General features: G+C 43.4%; 1 pseudogene across 1 annotated transcript in view; it reads left to right on the top strand.

Moving 5' to 3' along the window:
• LOC143552499 (WAT1-related protein At5g40240-like) overlaps window positions 1-3,705 on the top strand; it is a 37,352-nt pseudogene extending 33,647 nt beyond the window's left edge. The window contains exons 3-7 of the transcript XR_013138668.1: window positions 1,105-1,218; window positions 1,409-1,613; window positions 1,715-1,873; window positions 1,955-2,106; window positions 3,408-3,705. The product of XR_013138668.1 is annotated as a WAT1-related protein At5g40240-like (transcript). The remainder of the gene's footprint in view (window positions 1-1,104; window positions 1,219-1,408; window positions 1,614-1,714; window positions 1,874-1,954; window positions 2,107-3,407) is intronic.
• Window positions 3,706-25,010: the final 21,305 nt, after the last annotated feature.

The following is a 25,010-nucleotide window of genomic DNA, read 5'->3' as shown; positions in this document are numbered from 1 at the left end:
TAGTTTTATGCACGGATGGCGCCAATGAAGAAACACTAACCGGACCCCAGACAGATTACTGGTAACCTGGGGGTTGGATAGCTGTTTCCCACGAGGGGTTAGACCCTTGGAAGATGGTTCTTCTGATAATCCTGCAAAACAGACACCGTGAGCTCGTCACTGAGAAGGGGGGGTTCCTCCTTGTGACCACCCTCCGGCGTGAGAATCAGACTAGATTGCTCTTTAAATATAAAAGTATATTAAGAGATTGCTAGAGCAGATATCAGGTATAATATGATAATGTAGTAAGATATGTTGTGTCCAGATGATCATACCATTTGGGGTATTTATAGCCGAAGGTAGGTTTCCAAGGAGGTATGGCCGGCTGCAACAGTGTTCCTGTTCATCAACAGTAGCCTACGCACGTGCCCTGCTGATAGTTGGTGGGTAGGCAGCGGCTGATAGCGACCAGGCCTGCTGTATACTATTCCCTTTCCACCAACTGCCGGCTACGCACGTGGTATGACAGTAGTTGGTGAGTAGGCAGCGGCTTAATAGTGATACAGTACAGGAGCATGCTGCTCGCCATACTGTATCAGTGAGCTGTCGTATCCCTGATCAGATCTTTCGCCCATACCTCGTCAGGTACAGTGAAAGGTCCTTCAGTATAGACTGGCTTATTTGGGCGGGAGTATTCCCCCTCCCGCCTCTGTGCGGGATTGCTCCCGGCTTTGCTCATTCCTTCAGGTGACACTGAATGATCGAGAGCTAAGTACCTAGTGCGTGTAGCCATGCTGCGCGGGTGGCCTTCCCTCATGGCTTGTATCCGAGGCTGCGGGAACAGGCGGAGTCCTTCACCATGGGAGGCATTTCCTGCGGGACCAGCTTGCATACTGCGCGTAAGGACGTCACTTCTCTGAGCATGGTTGGTCCTGCGGATCCAGTTGGTCTCTGCGCAGATGTCCCTGTTTAAGGTGAGTCTTGCGGGTCTAAACTGGTTTGGATTCGGGTAGCTAAATGGGTCGTGTATTCGCGTTAACCTAGTGGGATCACGGATTGACTAGTGTATACATATGTTTTTATAATTTTTTTCTTAAAAAATATGTATTTAATTTCACATGACAGGTACTTATCACAAGTACTCGGATATATTGGTCTCAAGTATGGTTCTCCAACTTTATCATCGATCATGAGTAACCTATCACCTGCTTTTACCTTCGTGCTTGCATTCTTTTTCAGGTTATCTTCTCAATCATTGTTCTTATTCAACCAACTGCTAATTGGTGTAGACGTATTTGGCTCAAATTTGCAATTTAGAATCACTGAACAGTCATTGAAATTACTAATGAGTCAAACTATAAGAAAATGACGATATTTGATAAAAGAATTTAGCAAGCTTGAGGAACATCATATTATTTGCATTTGTTAGGATGGAGAAGGTTCATTTGCGAAGCTATACGAGTCAGGCGAAAATTATAGGAACAGTATTATCGATATCAGGAGCGATTATAGCAACAATTTATAATACTGGTCCATCACTTTTATCGACGGCCTCAGTGAATATGGATTGGATTATTGGAGGGATTTTACTTGCAGGTCAATACTTTCTACTTTCATTCACCCTGGTTGCTCAGGTACTTAGTAGACTTGCTCACTTGCACCATATATAACGGTTCAAAACAATGAATATTGTATATGTTTTCAGAAAAGATGAGCATTGTTATAACCTTTGCAGGCAAAGATTTTGGTGGAGCACTCAGTGTACCTCATAGTAGTGTTTGTGTTCGGCATAAGCGGACTGTTTGTAGCTGGACTTGGAGCGTTAATCATGGCAAGAGATGTAGAAGCTTGGAAACTAAGGCTTGATGTTGTTTTGGTCACTATACTTAACATGGTAAGATGTAATCTTCATGGAAAAAAAAGGAAAAAAAATAAAGGTCTAAGAATATTTAGTGTACTTGTAACCTATGTGCAGGGGTTCTCTTCGGGATTCTTTAATGTTGTGTTACAAATTTGGGTGTTGAGATTGAAGGGTCCAGTGTATGTTGCCATGTTCAAGCCGTTAACAATTATTATAGCGGTGATTATGGGTATCTTAATTCTTGGTGATTCACTGCATCTTGGAAGGTTATTCATCTTCATCTTACTTTCATTCACTAATGCAAATTTACAACTCTTTTGTAAATGTTTGAAACATAACTGAATATCTTTTTTCAATGCATTTTTAAAAGGAAAATTGGATTTTATTAATCACACATTTTTGTAATTGGTCGGTAATAATCTTATCTTAGAAAATTGTTGTCAATGGTCCCACCTTTCACGCTTCAATGAAACCCTGTTTGAGCTTAAAATCGAAAGGAGGATACAAGTCGAAAGGAAGATACAAGTCGACTGATGTAAAACTTATCTCTAAACGGTGCTCCAAATGCTTTATTTTTGTTAATTGAAAGTTTATATATACAAATTGAAGCATCGTTTCGTCGTTTGGGCCCTTTGGGGTAAGTTTTACAACAATTGACTTTTATCGTCATTCAAATCAAAAACCTAAAAGATCTGTTTGAAATTCAAAAAAATTTAATGGAGTTACGTTTTTTTAGTGGATGTCAAATAAAAACAAATAGTTTGAAAGATGGGGCTAATGACAATAATTTTTTCAGAAGTGAGACTATTTCGGCTAATTTTTTTCAAAAGTGAGACTATTTCGGCTAACCTCAGAAAAGATGAGATCAATAAAGGGGTGTTTGGCCTAGCTTTTTTAACCAAGCTTATAGTTTTTTTACAAAATAAGCTTAACTTGGTGTTTGGCGTAGCTTTTTAAGCTTATGTAAGTTCATTTGAAAAAGCTTATTTGAAGATGGTTTTTTAGCTTATTTGATAAAAGCTTATTTGTTTAAGGGTCTAAATTACTCATTTGTTCTCAAATGATGGTGGATTAGTAATTATTACTCTAACAAATTAAAGAATGTTGGATTTAACAACTTATTAAGACACATAATTAACTTGTAGAATATAAGCTAATTCAAACACTTTAAAAGAACTTATCAAATAATAGAAAAAAGCCATAAGCTAATTTTATATATAAGCATAAGCTTAAAAATAAAAGCTAAGCCAAAGACCCCCTAAGTTCAATTCTCTCTTTTAAAACGATCACCGGGCTTTTTTTTAAGTTATATATAAATTTGATGAACATATATAATAAAAATAAATCAATGGGTCAACTGTCAAGATTGGAAATTGGGAGTTGTACCCACGTGAGAATTGTTAAATATTCGCCAAATAATACAATAGAATATTTTTATATTCTACCAATCATAACTATTAATATAAAAAAAATATATATATTGAACTTGACTTATAAAATTATTTCACAAATAGAATGGGGTTTGTGTAACGTGCTGAATTTATTGTATTGTCTTCGTGTGGTGCAGTGTTTTGGGGGGCTGCATAATCACAATAGGATTTTATGGGGTCGTTTGGGGAAAGGCCAAAGAAAACTACGAAGATGTATTCCACGCTTGAACCACAACCGCACCCCTGCTCGAACCACATGATGTTTTGGAAGAAGGTTCACAAATTTCGTAACCCACTTAACCTCATTAAACCGTTGTTTTGAAGCATACATTGCAATATAGTTTTTCTTTAAATGTATTTATTATAAACCATGATTTTGAGTACAATCTTTTAACATTGAGTACATTTTGTAACTTTGTTTACGAATGCCACGCTTGAAACGTACTTCACACAATACTAAGGGTGCGGGGAGTGGACTTGGGGGGGGGGGGGATTGCTGAGAACACCACACCATGTCTCTTGGGCCCTGAAGAAACACTAAGTGACCCGGTACAGATTATAGATAATCTGGGGGTTAAGTAATGTTTCCCACGAATGAGGTCTAGCTGAGAAGGCTGTTCTTCAGGAGACCTGCAAAACAAACACCGTAAGCTCGTCACTGAGAAGGGGGGGGGGGGGGGGGTTCCTCCTTGTGACCACCCTCCGGCGTGAGAATCAGACTAGGTTGCTCTGAATATAAGTGTATATTAAGAGATTGCTAGATAACTGGATAGCAGATGATCTTACCATTCCAAGGTATTGGAGTATTTATAGCCGAAGGTAGGTTTTCTAGAAGGTATAGCCGGCTGAATAGTATTCCTGTTCAACCAACAGTGGATTACGCATAGGCCATACTGGTTGGTGGGTAGGTTACGGCCAACAGTAACAAAGTCGGCTGCACTATTCCAGCAACTGTAGACTATGCACGTCCCACTTACTGTGGATTGTACGCAGGCCATGCTGGTTGGTGAATAGGTTACGGCCAACAGTAACACTATTCCACCAACTGTAGGCTGCGCATGCTCCACAGTAAGGGTTGGTGTGTAGGCAGCGGCTAATAGTGACAAACAGTACTAGAGGGTGCTCCTCCTCGCACTGTTGTCGGTGAGCTGTCACCCTGTGATTGGCTCATGGGCTATTCTGGTCAGATCGTCTGTCCTATCCATACCTTGGTAGGTATAGTACAAAAGATCTTTCAGAATCAGACTGGCTCATTTAGGCGGGATTGTTCCCGCCTTGCTCATTCCTTCATGTGACTACTGAAGTAGCTTGTCTTGTGCGTGTAACCCTGCTGTCTGCGGGTAGCCTTCCCTGATGGCTTGTATCCGCAACTGCGGGAACAGGCGGGGTACTTCACCATTGGGAGGCTTTCCCCTGCGTGTACAGCTTGCGTACTGCGCGTAAGATTCTATGAGCATGGTGGGTCCTGCGGGAGCAGATGGCCTTTGCGCAGACGTCCCTGTTCAAGGTGAGTCTTGCGGGACCAACTGATCTGCTGGGACCTACCTCTTCAAGTCCCCCCAGTCCAATGTTCTTCTCACGAATGTTTAATAAAGTGAGGTGAACTTTTGGACTTTAAGCAAGGGGTTTTGAAAAGGGTTTAGTTTTAAGGTTCTCCGTGGGGATTCTTCCCGCGGGTTTCCTAATGTCACTTGCAAAAATTCCCGATTTTTTTTTGCTTGATCTTTGGGTATGATGCGGGTAGGTATGTAACCTTCTCGCAAGTCAGGAGCGTTGAGTCTCACTTGTGTGGATTCTCCTTGAGGTTTTAGTGGTTTTGAACATAGTGATCAATTATGTTTAAACCACCAATTCCATCCTGGAGCCTCAAAACAATGTAGTTCTCGACGTTCCCGCTATGCGGGGATGTTATTTCCGTTTCCGCAAGCATTGCCCAGAAGATCCTTCTTGGTTTCAATTCCCTGCGGAGCGCTAGGTACGTGAAGGGTTTTGCCAGAACACTGTACCCGCGCTCGTCTTACGGTTACTTTACTTTCAAGGTGCCCCTGGCATCAATTCCCTGCGGGTGCTAGGTATGTGAAGGGTTTTGCCTTAACACTGTACCCGCAGCCGTCTTATAGTTACTTTGTTGCCGGGGTATTCTTGGCTTCAATTCCCTGCGGGTGCAAGGTATGTGAAGGGTTTTGCCTTAACACTGTACCCGCAGCCGTCTTATAGTTACTTGGTTGCCAAGGTAAGGGGTGTTTTCCCACTTACTTTTGAATCTTTTTGAATTTCAAAGGATAAGAACAATCCAAACATCTGAAACGTCGTGCGACAGTTTCTTCTGACTGTGTCAGGACGTGCAGGAAGTTATGGTGACGTGACAGAACATGGTCATTCCAGTCGCTTTTTCAGGCGCGTGGGCGTGTTTTTTCGGGCGCGTGGCCGCGAAGTTATTGGCACGTCCTTTCAACAGCTGTTGCCAGCTTGCTTTTTGCCACGTGTCATAGTTTCATTGCACTGTCGATTTCTCTCTCCTCCGCATTAAATTCACCGCATTAATTGCGATTACTATATAAAGGGGAAGAGGGTTATTTGCAATTCACACTTCCACCTCTCTTCTTCTTCTTCTTAGTGATTTCCGGCAAATACTCCCCTTTTTCAGGCAAGCATTTTCCCGAAATCACTCTTCTTTCTGCAAAAATGTCTTCTCATGATGCTGAAGCTGTAGCCGACGATAGGAGTACTGCTGGCGAGTGCCAGTGTGCTCTACCTGTCGATCAGTACCAGTACATCGTCAGGAAGTTCATGCTCGAGCCTCTCGAGCCTGAGTTTCCTGAATCTCACCAGACTGTGTACGATGCCCCCAGTGGCAAGATCGGGGTATATGCTGCATTCTTTGTTTATGGGAACCTTAGGTTCCCATTGACAAAGTTTATGTACCGTGTCCTGGAGAGGCACGGGGTGCACCTGACCGAGGTGCATCCGATGGCGATTGCCAAGGTCCGGCACTTCGAGTGGGTGTGCCGGATTCTGGGTATTGAGCCCTACGTGGACCGCCTGATGACCTTCTATACTTGGAGGTGCGTCCAGGGGTGGTACACCCTGACAACCCGTATTAAGGGTTTGAAGATCTGCGTGACCGAGCGCAGTCTCCGATCGTGGAAGCGGGAGTTCTTCTACATCTCTGCCCGCGCCATCCCCATTGCTATGAAGTTCAAGAAGGGTCAAGCGCTTCCGAGCCTTCACGCTTCCAGCTACCAGGAGGCGGAATGGTTCGCGAAGATATCCCGGGTCCAATCTCCGGTTTACCGGTTTGCGGAGTCCGGGATGGTGCTGCTGGGGATGAGCCGGGTATGGAAGGATGCGTCTCGGTTTCCAATCCTTCTCGAATACGGTTTGAACTCTATTCCTTATGGTATGTCTTGTCTTTCTTGCTGATATTAGTTTATTTTCTAACTGTTTCTTCTTTCAGAGGGGAATAATTTGGAGTCGCTCCTGTTCCCGCGGGAAGCTGACAGTCCCGTGCGGGTGGGCACTCGTGCTCTGGATGACAATGAGCTGCCCATCCTGGAGCAAACGGCGGATAGGTTTGTGGAGGTCTATCCGCCGGGCCAAGAGATCCTGAGCCACCGGCGGCCAGGTAAGGAGATATTCTATCCTGAACCCCTCAATACTGTACCTGCCGTTGGAAATCCTTACATCCTGTCTTCTTCTGAGGAATCCGCAGATGGTCCTCCCCTTGTGCGGAAGAAGAAGGCTGTTGCCGGTGTGAAGGGGAAGGAGAAGGCCTCAACGGCTGATCCGGTGGTTCTATCTGACTCGGAGTCAGATAGTGAAGAGGTGGCGGGGAAGACCGGTGGTGAGAAGACCACTGCTCCGGAGGCTACGACCGTTACCTCCGGAGAACCAACGAAGACGACGGTGACCGGTACCAAGAGGCCGGCTCCCTCGGGTTCTTCCCCGCCCGTCCGTACGTTCCGGGTCAAGAAAACCCGTAAGTACAATCATAATGCCTTAGTAGATTTGTCACTTCATAATTTTGTGAACACTTTCTTCTTTGTGCAGGCGTGGATGTTGACGCATTCCGGGGTGAAACGCAGGGGAGTACCTCCCCGCCAATGACGGTAGGCTCGGTCGGCCTTCCTGAGGCGTCGACCCAGGCGCCTGCGCCTGCATCCGCTGGTCCAGTTGCTCGTTCCTTCGAGCCAACTGTTCCGGCCGAGATGACGTCACCGCCGGCCGTGAGTGCGATTTTTACAGCATCCTTCACGGAACCGGCGGTTACTGCTGCTTTTAAGGAGGCGGCGACCGCGGCGGAGACCACAACGGCGACCACGGCGGCTGCCACCATGCCCGCGCCACCGGCACCGACAGCCGGACCATCAGGTACGCGCAGGGCTTCCCGCCGATCTTTGCCACCTTCCCATCTGCCTGACCTGTTGGATGGATTTCCTTTAGGTTCAGGTGATGGGTTTGGCGGATATCGGCCTGTCATTGACCCTACAGGTGCGTAGGGTTCCTTTGTTTTTCCCTTGTTTTTTATCATCTTTTCCTTAACTGTTTTTGTTTCTTTTGCAGTGTCGGATTCCAATGAAGTGTATGTTCCACGATGGAACATACGCCGAGGAACAACCCTTCGTACCCCTGTGGAGTGCGTGGACTGGGCTCGCCACGCTGCTCCTCATGGTGCGTTGGGGGAAGCCATGGCTAGCTACCAGGAGGGTAGGCTAACCAATGAGCTTCGGGTTCTCCAGGCCCGGATGCAGCCGCGCGTCGAGCTGCTTTGTCGTGAAAACGACAAGTTGAAAGCAGCTCGCGCCAAAGACTTATCTGAAGCGCGTGCTCTCCGGGAAGAGAACCAACAGCTGGCGGCAGCTGCCGCCACCAAGGAGAAGGCCTTCAAGGCCCTCGAGGTTGAAGTTCAGGCGCGGCTCGAGGCCCGTTCCAAGGCTGCCCAAGCTGTGAATGAACAGCTTCGGCTGGCCAGGGAAACTGCGCGACACGCAACCGAGAGGGCTGCCCAGGCTGAAGCCGTTACTGAGCCTCTGCGTTTGGAGAATGAGGAGCTGAAAGGCAAATTAGAGGCTCTCCAGCGCGCTCATGATGCCTTGGCAATGGAAGATGCCAAGAAACTCCAGGAAATCCTGGACCAGAGGGGGGTGCTTGACCAGACCGAGCGGAAGCTTAAGGGCGTCGAAGAGGCTGCCGCTAAGGAAGTTTTACTTGCCAACCTTAACAAGAGCGAAGCCGAACGCGCCCATACCGAAGCTCAAGCTGCCCTCCAATGGCTTCTTCGAGAAGCGTTGCCTCAGGTATGTTTAGATTTATCTTCACGCATTTCTTTTGTAAGAAAAGGTTCTAATACTTGTATTTTTCTTTGTAGGTTGTGCGTCGGGTCTTTTCAGAGACCTCTTACGATGATGCTATGACCGCAGCCCTCAACGCTTCTCATGAGGATGGGGAAAAGGCCGGCTTCATGCTTGGTCTAGGGTTTGTTGAGAAAGGCGTCCCGCCTTCCAACTTCCCTTTGTTCGATGTGGATACTGAAGCCATTTACGACCAAGCATTGAACCAATACGCCGCCTTTCCGCATCCAGTGGTGGAAAAGGTGGATGAAGTAGCTGTTGCTGATGATGGGTTAGCTGTCCTCAAAGCTTTCCTCGAACCACCCCGTTCTTCTGACGGAGCGGGTCCTAGTGGAAGCGGCCCTGAAGCTTGACCCCGAAGATCCCTTTCCATTGCTTAGACTTGTATAGATTTTCTTTTAGGCGGGTAGCAACCCGGCCATTCTTGTAATATATTATTGAAATATAAATCTTTTTGCGTATAAGATTGTTATTTCCTTCTTTGGATTCCTTGCTTTATAAACTCATGACTTGCATACTTAGTTTAAGTTAGCAATTTTCCAAGTGTTCTAGAATAAGTTAACCTCTTGAACGTGGTTGATGATGGGTTAAAGTTTTGCTTCCTCTTTCGTGATTGTGCGGATCGAACCGTCACTTGCACTTGGTAGGATGGCTAAACTTTACCCATACCTGACCTGCGTGTAGGTTTTCCTCATTTCTAAGTATTTAGGATAAGTTAACCTTTGAACGTGGTTGATAGTGGGTTAAAGTTTTGCTTCCTCCTTCGTGATTGTGCGGATAGAACCGTCACTTGCACTTGGTAGGATGGCTAAACTTTACCCATACCTGACCTGCGTGTAGGTTTTCCTTTTTTCCTTGTATTATTATTATATATATATATATTTTTTTTTTTAGGATAACCTTTGAACGTGATAGATGATAGTTTGAAGTTTTGCTTCCTTATTCGTGATTGTGCGGATAAGACCGTCACTTGCACTTACAAGGGTGGCTAAACTTTACTTACATCATACCTGCGTGTAGGTTTCCCTTATTTTTAACGACGTGTTTATGCGGGTTTAGCCGCCTTCCACACGTAACGACTTACTTCTCCCCCTTTATGTGGTAAACACTGGCACCAGTGGGGAGTTCATAAGAATAAAGGTAAACACATTATGAAAGGAGAATCATTTCCATTAGAAGTGGCTCTTGGCCTTTTCTTTACAAGTTTTGGAATTGATCTACATATAACATTTGCGTAATTGAGCTCCATTCCATGTTCTTTGGATGGGAGTGCCATCGAGCCTTTCGAGCCGGTATGCGCCCTTTCCCAGAACTTGTTTGATAACATATGGCCCTTCCCAGACTGGGGCCAACTTTCCTGGACGTTCTTGGTTCGAAGCCTCGTTGTTACGCAGTATGTAGTCTCCTTCCTTGAAGTTGCAGAGTTTTACCCGCGTATTGTAGTACTTTTGCATTTGTCGTTTGTAATTCTCTTCACGCACTGCGGCTAAGTCTCTGCGTTCCTTGGTTAGCATAAGATCCAACCGTCTTTCCGCATCATTGTCTTCTGGCTGACTCAAGACCCTTGGTGAGGGTAGACCAATTTCGACCGGGACCATGGCTTCCGTGCCATAAGTGAGGCTGAACGGGGTTTCCCCCGTACTGGCCTTCTTCAGCGTTCTGTTTGCCCAAAGGACGTGCGGAAGCTCATCCACCCAGCCGGATCTGTGTTTCAAAAGTCTTTTCTTGATGCCTTCGACGATGCTCTTGTTTGCTCTTTCCACCTCACCATTACCTTGCGGGTGTGCCACTGAGGTAAAGGTGTGGGTGATTTGAAGTTCTTTCAGCCACTGTTGTAGCTTCTTGTCAGCAAAGTTGGTGCCGTTATCGCTCACCAAATTCTGTGGAAGTCCAAAACGACAAATTATAAATTCCCAAATAAATTTTTTGATATGCTTTGCGGTTGTTTGGGCTAAAGGTTTTGCTTCTATCCACTTGGTGAAGTAGTCGATGGCTACCACTAGGAACTGAACATTTCCTGCTGCTGTAGGAAATGGGCCTGTCACATCGATGGCCCACTTCTGAAATGGCCACGAAGAAGTGACTGGAACCAGTTCGTTTTTGGGGCGATGCGTGTTAGGTGCGTAAAGCTGGCAAGACCTGCATTTTCTGATGTATGCCAGTGCATCCGTATGCATCCCCGGCCAAAAGTATCCCGCGTTGTTTAGCTTGGCTACAACAGCGCGGGGGCCTGCGTGTACCCCACAGATGCCTTCGTGTACTTCCCTTAGGAGGTAATCGGCATCTTGGTTGTCCACGCATCTCAATAGTGGGCCAAGAAAGTTACGTCTGTAAAGGATGTTATTGAGGAGTTGATAATTCAGTGCTTTACAGCGTAGTTTTCTTGCCTGTGTTTTTGACTCTGGTAGTATTCCTGCTGCAAGGTAATTTATTATTGGTGTCATCCATGTTTCTGTACTGGTCTGGATGACACAAATTTCCTTGTGCGGGACTGATGGTGCTTCGAGGAGTTCAATGCGGATGTCCTTTCCCAAGTGGGTGAAGGCTAGTGATGCAAGCTTGCTTAACGCATCCGCAGATTTGTTTTCGCTGCGCTTGACGTGTATGACTTTACAATCACTAAAGTCACGCATAAGGGTTTTTGCCTGGGCGAGGTACAGGGCCATGGTGTCATTCACAGCCGTGTATGTTCCATTTATTTGGTTGGCCACCAGCATGGAATCCACGTGGGCTTCCAAATTTTTCACTCCCATCTTACGCGCAATTCTCAAACCGGCCAAGAATGCTTCATATTCGGCTTCGTTATTCGTACTTGGAAAGTCCAGCCGAATAGCGTAAGTATATTCTTGGCCCGCTGGGTTGGTTAATTTTAACCCTGCGCCTGAACCCTCGTTACTGGCTGCTCCATCAGTGTAGAGTCGCCAGACATCATTGACGTCCTGTGCTGGGGAGGGTTGAGCCTCCTCCTGGCACTCTTTTTCCCGCGAAACGGGGACTTCTGCAATAAAATCGGCCAAGACCTGGCCTTTTATCGCTGGTCTTGGCTTGTAGTTAATTGCATATTCTCCCAATTCAATTGCCCATTTGGCTAGACGTCCCGATAATTCGGGTTTGCCTAGAACATTTGAGAGTTTGAAGTTGGTGAGAATGGTGATTGGGTGACCCTGGAAATATCGTCTTAACCTGCGTGAAGCGTGTATAAGTGCTAAGACCAATTTTTCGAGGGTAGAGTACCGGGTCTCTACGTCTGTTAGTACACGGCTAACATAATAGATTGGCATCTGGATGCCCTTTCGTTCTACTAGTAAGACTGCCCCGGTTGCTCTATCTGTTGCGGAAAGGTATAGGATTAACTCCTCTCCCGCTTGTGGTGCTGTAAGTGTTGGGAGTTCGATCAGGCGTGACCGAATCTCCTGAAAAGCTGCTTCCGCTTCTGGTGTCCAGCGGAAGTGCGTTTTCTTCAAGCAATTTCTCAGTGTTGACACGAAAGGGAACGACTTATCCGCATGGTTTGCCAAGAAGCGATTAAGTGCGACCAGTCGCCCATTCAGTGTCTGAGCCTGTTTGATGGTGGTAGGTGATTCCATTTTAACAATGGCTTCGACCTTTTCAGGGTTCGCTCTAAAGCCATCTTTAGTAACAATGACTCCCAAGAACTTCCCTTCTTCCATCCCAAACGAACACTTGCTCGGGTTGAGCTTCATGTTTATCTTTCGGAGCGTGTTGAAAGTTTCTTCAATGTCTTTCAACATCGCCTCAGGCTCGAGGCTTTTGATGACCAAATCATCCATATAGACTTCCAAGTTTCTCCCGATTTGGGCATGAAACTCTTTGTCCATCAGTCGTTGGTACGTGGACCCTGCATTCTTAAGTCCGAATGGCATCATTTTATAACAAAATGTACCATCGGGCGTCCGAAATGCGGTTTTGTCCTGGTCATCAATGGCCATGTGGATTTGGTGGTACCCCTTATACGCATCCAAGAAGCATTTAAGGCGAAATGGTGCCAACGAATCTACTTTGAGATCAATTTCTGGTAACGGATAACAATCTTTGGGGCATGCTTTGTTCAAGTCTTTGAAATCTATGCACATGCGCCATTGTTTGTCATTCTTCGGTACCATTACGGGATTTGCAACCCATGTTTGATATCTACTAACGCGTACGATGCCTGCGTCGAGGAGTTCCTTGACTTGGGTTCTACACGCGTTAGTTTGTTCAGGCCCCATTACCCTGCGCTTTTGTACGATTGGCGTAACAGCCGGATCGCATTTGAGCTTATGCTCCGCCTTACTTCGGGGTACACCAGTCATGTCAGCTGGTGTCCACGCAAAGATGTCAGCGTTTTTCTGCAGTAAGCGCTTGAGTAAGGTGCGGGTGGGATCAACAATTGTTGGTCCAATGGTAACGGCCTGGTCAGGGTATTTGCCATTGAAGGCCCATTTTTCCGGTTCGGTGATGGTTGGTTTAGCCTTCTTCGGTTTGGGTTTAGATGAGACAGATGCGATGCATACCTGGGGAATGCCAGAGATCATTGCTACACCCTCAGCTGTTGGCCATCCCATCATGCCGTGGACTGAGGATACCACGGCGTTGAATCTTGCCATCCCGTCTCTTCCGAATAGGATGTCGTATGTGTGGTGTGGCTTTTTCATTACGACAAAATCCACGTCTTCTGTGCGTGAATGATTCCCATCAGTAAGAGTAACGGGGAAAGATAGGATACCCAGGGGTGTTTCTGTACTGCCATCAAACCCTTCCATTGAAGCGTAGACCGTCTCCAAGCGTTCTTTGTCTTCATCATCCAGCTTATCAAAGAACTGCCTGTACATCACTGTCGACGAAGCGCCGTTGTCAGCCAGAGTGCGGGAAGTGATGTAGTGCCCCAGCTGGCTTCTGATGACGATGGGGCCTTCTTTGCTGGGGCCTCCTGGCACTCGCGGGAAGCGTACTTCAGATTCCTTCCACGCGCATGGTTCTGCCACCCGTCTTTTTCTTCCTCTGACCTTGCCATGAACCATGTTGATGCTGATGTCGACGGGCTTTCGTCCATTACCTCTGTACCGGTTGTCATTCCTTCCTCCCTTCCTGATCGATGCCACGAGATGTGCAAGCCTTCCATCCTTGACAAATGTTTCAATAATATCCTTCAAGGATGTGCACTCTTCAGTACCATGACCCTTTGTCCCGTGGAAATCACAGGATTTGCTTTGATCCGCATTAGGTTTCTGCCGGATCGATGGGGCTTTGGGCCATGGCAATTTTTCCGTGGCAAATATCTCCGTGACGCTCTTTGTGAGTGGCGTCCACCGGTGTTTTCGATTTGAAGGGTGTGTGTTGTCCCTTCCGCCAACAAGAGGGCGAGAGCTGGATGTGTCAAAGTTTACCCTTGACTGCCAAATACCTAGCCTCCTCTTTTTGTTCTGCCGGGCGATCCGGACATTGTTCTCTCTTGTCCTCTGCGTGTAGAGGTGCGTACTCTGGGGAAGGTCCCTTCCCAGCTGCTTTTCCGTCTCGGCAAAGCGCTTTGCCGCCGTCATGATGGCATCCCAAGTTGATGGCATGCCATCCTTACCCGTCAACGTGCGGATAAGTTCTGGGTATTCGGCGCCTTGGATGAAGGCGGCGCGAACCAGATCCTCACTTATGTTGCCGAGACTAAGCTTTTTGGAGTTGAAGCGAGTGATGAAGTCCAGTAAAGATTCATCCTCCTCTCTCATGCAGTTGAGGATCGTCCACTGCTCTTCAGTGTACTTCCTCTGTTGGCTGAAGTGTTGGCTGAACTTGTTCTGAAAGTCCGCCCAGTCATATATGTGGTGGATCGGTAAACGATCGAACCATGCCCTGGCTGCTCCGACCAGAGTCATCTGGAACATGTAGCACCACGTAGGTTCCGTCCAGTTGCTGACGGTAGCCCCCGCAATGAACCTGTTCAGATGGTCGTCTGGGTCGGATAGACCATCATAAGTGCCAATGTTTGACATTTGTTTGGCGCTTCTTGGGGCGATTGCCTCCGCAATGTCTCTTGCGAATTTTGACCTTCCTGCATTTGTAGCAGTTGGTCTAAAGGTTTTGGAGAAGTCACGCGGGTTTCTCTCCGCGATTGGTTTAAAAGCTTCCCCAAGATTCCTTTTTGGTTGGACGTCCGTGTCCTTATGCTTCCCTTTCGCCTTATGGCGAGGGTTCGCGTCGATATCGGACTCCAACTCGTCTTCTGAGTACTCGCAGTCACTGCTCATATCGAGGTGTTGGCGAGTACTGGTGAATTCGTCAGCCTGTTGAACTGAACGCAAGCGTTCATCCAATTCGGCTTGGAATTCTCTTTGCCGTGCTTCGGCCCACGCCTTCACTTGATCTAGTGTTTGGCGAGGGACCTTCGTTCGTTTTTCCAGTTGGGTATCGGTGAACCCCAATGGAATATTTACTCCACTTGCCCCGGCTTGGGTAGGCGGGGTAGTGTTCGTAAGGATTGTATAACCGCCGGTGTTCCCCCCAGTTGCTGGGGTTGTTGCCGGGGTCTCTTGGTCGGTTACAGGCCTTTGGACCGGAGTAACGTTAACCATTTCTTCGGAAATTGTGAAAAAACTAAAATAGTTCTAGCTTTTATGCACGGATGGCGCCAATGAAGAAACACTAAGTGACCCGGTACAGATTATAGATAATCTGGGGGTTAAGTAATGTTTCCCACGAATGAGGTCTAGCTGAGAAGGCTGTTCTTCAGGAGACCTGCAAAACAAACACCGTAAGCTCGTCACTGAGAAGGGGGGGGGGTTCCTCCTTGTGACCACCCTCCGGCGTGAGAATCAGACTAGGTTGCTCTGAATATAAGTGTATATTAAGAGATTGCTAGATAACTGGATAGCAGATGATCTTACCATTCCAAGGTATTGGAGTATTTATAGCCGAAGGTAGGTTTTCTAGAAGGTATAGCCGGCTGAATAGTATTCCTGTTCAACCAACAGTGGATTACGCATAGGCCATACTGGTTGGTGGGTAGGTTACGGCCAACAGTAACAAAGTCGGCTGCACTATTCCAGCAACTGTAGACTATGCACGTCCCACTTACTGTGGATTGTACGCAGGCCATGCTGGTTGGTGAATAGGTTACGGCCAACAGTAACACTATTCCACCAACTGTAGGCTGCGCATGCTCCACAGTAAGGGTTGGTGTGTAGGCAGCGGCTAATAGTGACAAACAGTACTAGAGGGTGCTCCTCCTCGCACTGTTGTCGGTGAGCTGTCACCCTGTGATTGGCTCATGGGCTATTCTGGTCAGATCGTCTGTCCTATCCATACCTTGGTAGGTATAGTACAAAAGATCTTTCAGAATCAGACTGGCTCATTTAGGCGGGATTGTTCCCGCCTTGCTCATTCCTTCATGTGACTACTGAAGTAGCTTGTCTTGTGCGTGTAACCCTGCTGTCTGCGGGTAGCCTTCCCTGATGGCTTGTATCCGCAACTGCGGGAACAGGCGGGGTACTTCACCATTGGGAGGCTTTCCCCTGCGTGTACAGCTTGCGTACTGCGCGTAAGATTCTATGAGCATGGTGGGTCCTGCGGGAGCAGATGGCCTTTGCGCAGACGTCCCTGTTCAAGGTGAGTCTTGCGGGACCAACTGATCTGCTGGGACCTACCTCTTCAGGCCCGACAAGGAACACCCTGATTTGGGTCACTGCATCGACTACCCCGAACCACTAATCTGAATATCAATGGCAACTTGTTCAAACATTCATTTTAAAAAATTTATATTTTTTATCTATAAATTTAACTAAACATTCAACACTTTTTAATAAAAAAAAACCATTATCGCTTCTTTATTCATCTAGAATACCTACAACTCTATCAAAATCTCATTCTTTCTTTCTCCAGCAAATGGCTCCTAGAGTACGACCAATAGAGTGGACCGATGATGACGAAGTGGCTTTGGCACGGCTTGGATGGATGTGTCAGATTACACCACACTGCTCGAGAACCAGTTTTGGGCAGAAGTTTTAATGGTGTTCCAACAGAATGTCGGTGGACCAACCCCACGAAACACAAATACTTTTCAAAGTGGAAGGATTTAAAATTCAAGATTATAAAATGCAACCAACTCTACAACAATGCACTTGACGGGCGAATGCGGGTGGAAACATTTCATGAGGCACTTCGTGAGTACAAAACCTCTATACTAACTATAGATTTAATCACATCCCAACATGAGATGTTATGAAAAATTATCCCAACTTTGTGGTCTCGATTCAACATCACGATTCCAACAATAATGACTTGGATGTTGATAATTAATTTAAATTTTGTAAAAACTTAGTGTTTTAATTCACGTTTTATGGTATTTCTGTTGAGTTCTAAATGATGTAATCGTTTTATTTTGTTTATAAATATATGAATTTTAAAAATACTGTTAATTTAGTTTTTACCTTTTTAGTAAATTTAATTATTTAAAAATGGGTGAAAGATCGATAAATTTGATGAAAAATAATCATTTCCGAGCTAGAAAGATGGAGTGTGATGGATTGGGAATTTTGATTGACATTTACATGGAGGAGAGAGATAGTGAAAGATGTTTTGGGGTGGGCTGCCACTCCCGTCCATGTTATTTTGTAAGGCCTCAATACCGGTGCTCTACATTTGGTGTTGGATTTACTCATAAACACAGTTTTAAATATCAAAGTTAATTAAAACTTTCGCGGAATAATATAAAACATCATCCATTCATTACAATTATCCATAATTTGTCTTTTAAAACATAACATAAATTATAACATTCAAAACAGCATGACAATCTTTAGATGTCAGCCTCTTCAATCATGTCATGTGTCCATCTCAAACCAGATGTCTCAATCTGTTAACATGCGTGCATACTAAAAGTCAGCTACGCTGAGTGAGTTCTTGTTAATCACACATTATACCATACATACACTTACCTTCAATTATGCATCCGAAGACACATAATCATTACTTTACTAATTTACTTTCATTACATAAGTTCATACATACGTTCATACTTTATTACTTTCATGCTATATAAATTACTGTCCTTTTCTATCTCGGATATTATTAGGGTCCGATCCCTTCCCTTTTCTATCTCAGATATTATTAGGGTCTGATCCCTCTTTCCTTTGTCTATCTCAGATATTGTTAAGGTCTGATCCATTTATTGTCTATCTCAGATATTATTAGAGTCTAATCCCTTTCTTCTATATCTCATATACTAGACGGGTGTCCGCGCGATGCAGCGGGTGTCTGACCCTATTAATCACGTTACAAATATGAGTGTTTATGGTTCGGTTAAAACCTAGAAATCCTTTACACCGGTCATTGGTTTGGCTTCTTTTTTTCTTTTTTCTTTTTTTTACTTTCGGTTAGTTGGTCAGTTTCAAATATTTCAAAACGTATTGAACGATTGGTTCGCGGTTAATATTGGCAACCGACCATATGACACCAGACCAGATTGTAAATGGTAAATGCATTTTAATCTTTTTTATTATTAATTATTAGATATGTTTAGTTATATATATTAGATATAGTTAAAATGTAATTGAACATAAATCTTTTTATTACAAATAACTTGGCTATACAACTTTAAATTAACCTAATTGCAATATGATTCTTTTTGTGATATTTATTGTTATCATTTCGCGTCCTAGATCTTCCATTAGTATTTGCCATTTATGTGGCTAAAATTATCATTTTTTATTTATGATCATCTCAAGTAACATATTATGTTGGTGTTTAGTTATAATTGATGGTACATTTAAATTAATAATTATTTTAAACTAAATTTTTTATTAAAGTTTAAACTTTGAAACCAAACTGGAACCAAGCCGTTGGTAATGATTCGGTTTCAACTTTCAATGGTTGAGTTTGGTTTTGGACGAAAAAAATCAATATTAAAGTTTGAGCTCACAAGTTTAACTTAAAACTATCAAAACCGACACTAAACACCCATACGTAACATATTAAATTATTTAAATTGAAAAAAATTATAACAATATCATATTCAAATTAAAGAGAATAAAATGCTCGTTTTTATGATGTAATTTTTTTATAAAAATATTAACGTATGAAAAGGCTATAGTCATTTAAAAATCATGGGTGGGAAGTTAGTTTAAAGTTTAAATTAAAAACATAATATGGTTAAAGATGATGGACCAAACTTGTAAGTTGAATGAACTGTGTTTAAAAGACAAGTTTACCCTTACTAACACATGTACATTATGCATTAGCAATTGTAAATCCCTTAAAATCAAGTGTCTTAATTTGCCCTTGTTTGGTGTATTATATACAGTATAGATTATTAGGGTCTGATCCCTCTTTCTTCATCTTCGTGCATGCTGCCTTTACATACACATAACATACATATACTTTCTTTGATCATTCATACACACCCATACATTATACATATATCTATCATTCACATTCAACTATCATATACATACCTCCCTTGTCAACGCGTTTAATATCCGAAGATCGTTCACGTATCGACAAGCTTTCATTCACATTTAAGATATACATACATAACATATAAATCATACATGGCATACACTTACCATTTAAGGTAAGTGTATTAACTATCACATCGAGTATGCACACAGCCCCGAAAACATAACAAGGAAATGGGGCTAGAAACTCACTTGAATGTGGTTACGTTCACCATTTATAGTTATTCTTTTCTTGAGCTGTGCACGACTAACTGTACAACATTGACACATATTAATTAACTATCACTACTCGTATCATATTTCTATCTTTATATAACCCACAACGAACCGGGGCAGTGCCTCTGGCAGCGGGGTTCTAGGGGCGGCAGCTCCTAGCGGGGTCCAAGAGGCAGAGCCCCTGGCTGGGGTTAACTGTCTTAACACATTTTCCATTAAGATTTCATAATGTTATTTATTGCTAACCCGTTAATCCTTTAAGGTATCTTTCATTAATTAATAAAGTCCAAGGGTTATTTTGCAATTAAATCGTTCTTCTCCAAGTCCAGGGACCATTCTGTCATTCTATTAAACTTTAGTTCGTTATCCAATCCTTAACGAATTGGGGTTCATCCGTCACTTCTGTCTCTCATAACGAGTTGGCTAATTCGTTACTTTATAAAAAATTGTCTTTCATAGCGAATTGGACCTTAACGAACTGGTCATCATAACGAATTGGACCTTAACGAACTGAGGCTAGTTCGTCCTTCTTCCGTTAACGAATCAATTCACGAATCAAGGGTAGTTCGTCAGACCTCCGCTAATGAATCACTTGTTAATTCGTTAGTTTTCCATCACGAATTAGGGTTAGGTCAGATTTGTCAGAACATTCCCTGACAACCTCGTACACGCTTTTCCGGCGCGCCGGAAAATCGCGTTTTCGCCGGAAAAACGAGATCTCACTCGTTTTTCCACCGTTTTCACCGTTTTTCGTCCCGTTCGATCCAGATCTGAGCTAGGGTGATACCTAAACTCATTTTAGGTTCGGTCTATACCCGATTCCACCCAGATCTCGTGACTTAAACGGGTTAACGGTGTCAGCTCGTCATTTCGTGACTAGATCTAACGGATTTGAACCCTTACAATATCCTAGTATCATTACCTCGGATCGGTGCTCGGTTTTCCTTCTTTGTTTCGGCTAGAGGGAGAGAAATATGAGAGAGAGCTTAATTGTGTGTTTTGAGTGGTGTATGAAATATGGATGAGAATGAGGAATTAAATGGTGATTATGGTTTATATATTTTGGGTCATGGGCTTAAGCCCATGGCCTTTTCTTATTTCCTTTTAACCCAAGTCTATAACTCATATCCATTTAACCAACACAAGCCCAACTCATATTTTATTCATCTAAACCGATAACGACACACTATAAAATAAACGAAATTTATTTTATTAATCCTTATCGAAATTAGGATGTTACATATTTGCTGACAAAAATTACTATTTTGGTTAAATCAATGGTCGCCATCGAATTATCGAAAAGCACCAAAAATTCCAAGTTTCTTAGTTTTTGAGGTATGTATCCGTAACCAACGGATTTTCCAATAGCAATTCGTTGAAATAGGACTACGTGTCATTGAACACTTGAGTTGTCTAGTTGCATTGTGAGTCATTACATAAACCATAAGACTATGTGTTGTTGAACACTTGAGTTGTCTAGTTGCATGATCACACTCTCATAATTTAAAGCTTGTTATAGGTAACAGTTAGAGTCAAGTTTATTCTTTTGATTTCGAGGAAAGTCTAATACACGCGTCACAAGGTGAGTTCATACTTTTCATACTTGTTTTTGGGAAGAACACACAAAAGATTTTTCTACTTGTTTTCGGGAAGAAAACACAAAACATTTTCCTATACTTGTTTTCGGGGAGAAAACTCGGGCAAATTTATATACTGATTTTCTGGAAGAAAACGCAATGACTCGTTTTTAGATTTTCATAATTTCTTATCATTTGTTTATACTAGATGCTTCGTATGGTGTATATCATTTAAAGTTCTTACATAATTTAAACTGATAGGATGAGATTGTGGGGTTAATTTGAGTAGTACTCAAAACGTTACCTGTTCTTCGCCTTTTCTTTCTGGTTGGGTGAGGTTTCGTTTTGGACTTTCGGGGTTAATTTTTAGATTCAGATTGTTAAAGCTCCGGTGAGTTGTAATAGTTCCGTTGGCAAATACAATTTATAATCTATACCTTGTTTTGTAGTCCCTCTCAGTCTTTGGCTTCGGGCGCTTCACATTTTAGTCTATACCTTGTTCATGTATGTTTTTATTTTGTATTTTTGGTGTGTGTTGTTCATAGGTGCTCTGTTTTGGTTATTGTCTTGGGGGTTGGTTGTATTTAAAAGAAAAAGGATACATGTTGTCATTTGTCACTAACCACCCCACACCATTAGGCTAAGGGGTGTGGGGGGCGCGAGAGGGGGCGCGAGTGGGGGCTCCAGCCAATAATATTGTGACGTGTGGCAGAGAGAGAAACTTGATAAGATGGGTGTTGGTTGTGGTGCTCGCGCCCCTGGCCCTGGTGTGGAGGGGCGCGAGAGGGGGCGCGAGCGGTTTTTTTTTATTTTTTTATAAATGTATTAAAAAAACGTATTATTAAAAAAACTCATAAATTATTTAAAAAAACACACATTAATTAAAAAAACACATTAATATCTAAAAAAAAATTAAAGTACTAAAAAAAACATTATTCTTATTCTTCGGCTTGGTCTTCTTCGATCAACCTCTTCCGGATACGTTCCTTTTGTTTTTCCATCAGCATTTGGTCGACCGGATTTAGGTTACTGAAGTCTCTTGTAAGGAAGTCCAAATCTCTCATTCTTTTTTTTTCCTTTTTGTCATTAGAGACCACCTCCATGGTTTTGTTGAATTTATTGAGGGATTCAACAAGATCGACGATGTTTACGGCTTCCCCCTCAGCCGGTTTTTTCCCCCTGGCGTCCCTTCCCAATGGCCGCCTCCTCGGCGGTGAAGACGTTTCCTCCCCCGCAACGTTTAGGTCGAATCCAACCCGGCAATCCGACCCGGCGGAAGTGCTGTACGCTCCAGACGAACTAGTTTTAGTCCGTTTCGGCCCTACTTCCGCATCAAGGTCCGGCGCCACCAGCTCAACCCACTTAGAACACCTTCTCAACCTCTCCCACACCTTTACATCGTCCCACGTCTTCACCGTCCCATACCTCCGCAGGCACTCCTGCCTCCACTCTTCGACAGTGAAATTATAAACCGCCAAATCGTCACTGCCACTTGGTCTCATACGACCGGCGTTCCTGTTGAACAGATTAGTAAACAAGCCGACAAATTTTCTGATTTCGGTCCACCGACCCGAAATCATATCGGCGTTCCGCTCTGTACTCCCAACGAGCGAATAGAACGTCTCCCTAACCTTTGTCCAAAAGACCTTGCTCTTTTGGTAGTCCGCTGCAAAATGCATAAATAAATTAGATTTCCAGTTAACTTTTTTATTTAACTTTTTTATTAAAAATCATTTTTAAAAACGTTAAAACAATTACCGCAACGCCGATCCTCAGAAATGACTATCCAAGCCCGACACAAGGCTTCCTTCTCATCCGATGACCACGGAGTGGTTTTCCGTTTCATCCTCGGAGTCGAAGCCGGTCCCGGCCCGTCCGTTGCAAGTTGTTTTTTCCGGTGGACGCGTCTTCTTGCTCTCGTAGCATCACTGTGTGATTCTTGTGTCTCTGGAACAACAAAGTTAGGAGACGGTTGTATGTTGGATGGTTGAAAGCCGGATGTTTCTTGCGGCCCCGTATAAAACATCGTTTGGTCCGGTGCCGACCATAAATCGTCAATATAATCTGAATCTAGGTTTGGGTACCAATTTCCAGACATGTTTTTAACAAAAAGTTTGAAAGAAATGGGTAATATATAGGAAGTGTTGTATAAAGAAATGGTTAAGTTTGGTTTTTTTTTGAAGTTGTGTTAAGTGTTGTATAAAATGGGTAATATATAGGAATAAAAAAAAAAAATTTTTATTAAATAAAGAGCCAACGGCTCATTTTAAACACTCCAACGTCTCTTTCACCATTCCCCAAGTCCCTTTATGCCATACACCTCCCGCGACCCCCCCTTGCGCCTGCTTTGTTTTTCGTGCTCGCGCCCCTCTCGCGCCCCGGTGGTGTGGTGCTCGCGCCTGGGGGCGCGAGCGGAGGGGCTCTCGCGCCCCGGCTAAAGCCCCACACCCCTCAGCCTTAGCAGTGGAGTTAGCTTCACCTCGTACCCGACAAAAACTGACATTAGCTGTACACCTCGGACACTCCTATAATGTTTAAACCCTACGCCATTATTATGACAGGTAAACCCCCTTTGAAAACATTTTTTTTCCAACCATTAGAGTTTGCATACTTGAATGTACGTTAATGCAGACTCTCTTAAAAACCGCCCCTCCACGTCATTGACACATAGGAAATGGGGCTTTAAACCTTTCTTCATAAAGTCTTGTTGTGGTTTAAAGCCCCCTTACCGCCTCACTATGTATGTATGTATGTATGCATGTATGAGAGAGGGTAAAGAAGTAAGGCCCATACCTTTCCCTTTTACCGCCCACCTATATAGCCTCGCCTTGATGTTCCTTCTTCTTACCACCCCTTCCACCGTGCCCCCAGGGCCGGCCTACGGGTGTGATCGGGTAGTCGACGGTCACAGACCCGACACCCCGCTAGGCCCAAGTTTTTTTTTTTAAATTATATGTATTTATATAAAAAATTTATATATAATCAATGTTTCAACATAATTTCATAATCACTAGCTTGGTCTAGTGGGAAAGAGGTATGACATCTAACCAAGAGGTTGTGGGTTCTAGTCTTAGTTGAGACATTTTTATGTTTATTTTTATACACAACTCAAATCATAATTAAGTAAGCCACTTTAAAGTTCAAATTAAATTGTTTAAACAAAAAAAAATGTTCCTTTACCTAAGACCTAAATTTTTTTTTGCCTTTGGTCCAAAATTTTTTTCGTTTTTTCGTTGCCGACCCTATGTGCCCCTTACAGCCCTCGCCATATGGTATAATAGTTGACAATTTAACACATGCCTTTTATTCATCTATTTCTACTTAGTTCGTTTATTTGATTTATAAAAAAATGTTTAGATTTTTTAATTTATCTTTAATCTTTTTATATATAAGTAAAAAGTTATTCTTATAAACTAGTGTGTATATATGTTGAGTTGACTATCCATTTATAAGTTCCTGGTTTCACCACTTAATTATTACACCCAAAAAAGATGTATTAATCATGCATTTGGTAGTGATTTGGGAAATGGAATGCCATATTTTTTCAAAATTAAATTTCGTGTATAAGAAAATGATTCTCATTTCAGAAAGTACTCAAGAAGATAGATATTAGTATTCATAAAAATTTATAGAATTAATAAAAAATTAAAAAGGACACATTTGCAATGGTTGATAATATAAATTGGTGGGGATTCAGTCATGATTAATTGGTTACCAATCAGAGACACCTGGATGGAATATGGATAAACTCTTTTGGAGACAAAAGGCAAAAGAATACGTGGAGATGGACACAAATATTGATGCTAAAAAATGTACTAACAAAATACAATGTAAAGTTATAGAAGAAACAGTAACATGATTTCACCAATAATCAATTGTCAAAAGTATTAAGATACATAGTCAGCATAAAGGAGTTGGTGAGCTATTGTTTTAATTTATCCCCTTCGATCAGAAGCAAAGATTATTATATATGTCACGTTTTAGAGAAAAAAGGCAAGCTCATGCACTATGTACGTGGTGGTAGGTGGAGTCACACAGCAATCCTTGATGTAAGAATGTCTTAACTCTTAACGTTTCCAACTTCCACAATGGCTTCATCTTTGACTGCTTAGACTTTTCGTGCTATACGTGTACTACTGAATCCATTTGAAACC

This window comes from Bidens hawaiensis, unplaced genomic scaffold, assembly GCF_021521415.1.
Source record: "Bidens hawaiensis isolate Kalapana, Puna unplaced genomic scaffold, B.hawaiensis_p1.1 tig00001032_1, whole genome shotgun sequence".
Lineage (NCBI taxonomy): Eukaryota > Viridiplantae > Streptophyta > Magnoliopsida > Asterales > Asteraceae > Bidens > Bidens hawaiensis.
The sequence above is the reverse complement of the archived record's forward strand: the minus strand, read 5'-3'. Positions and strand labels throughout refer to the sequence as shown.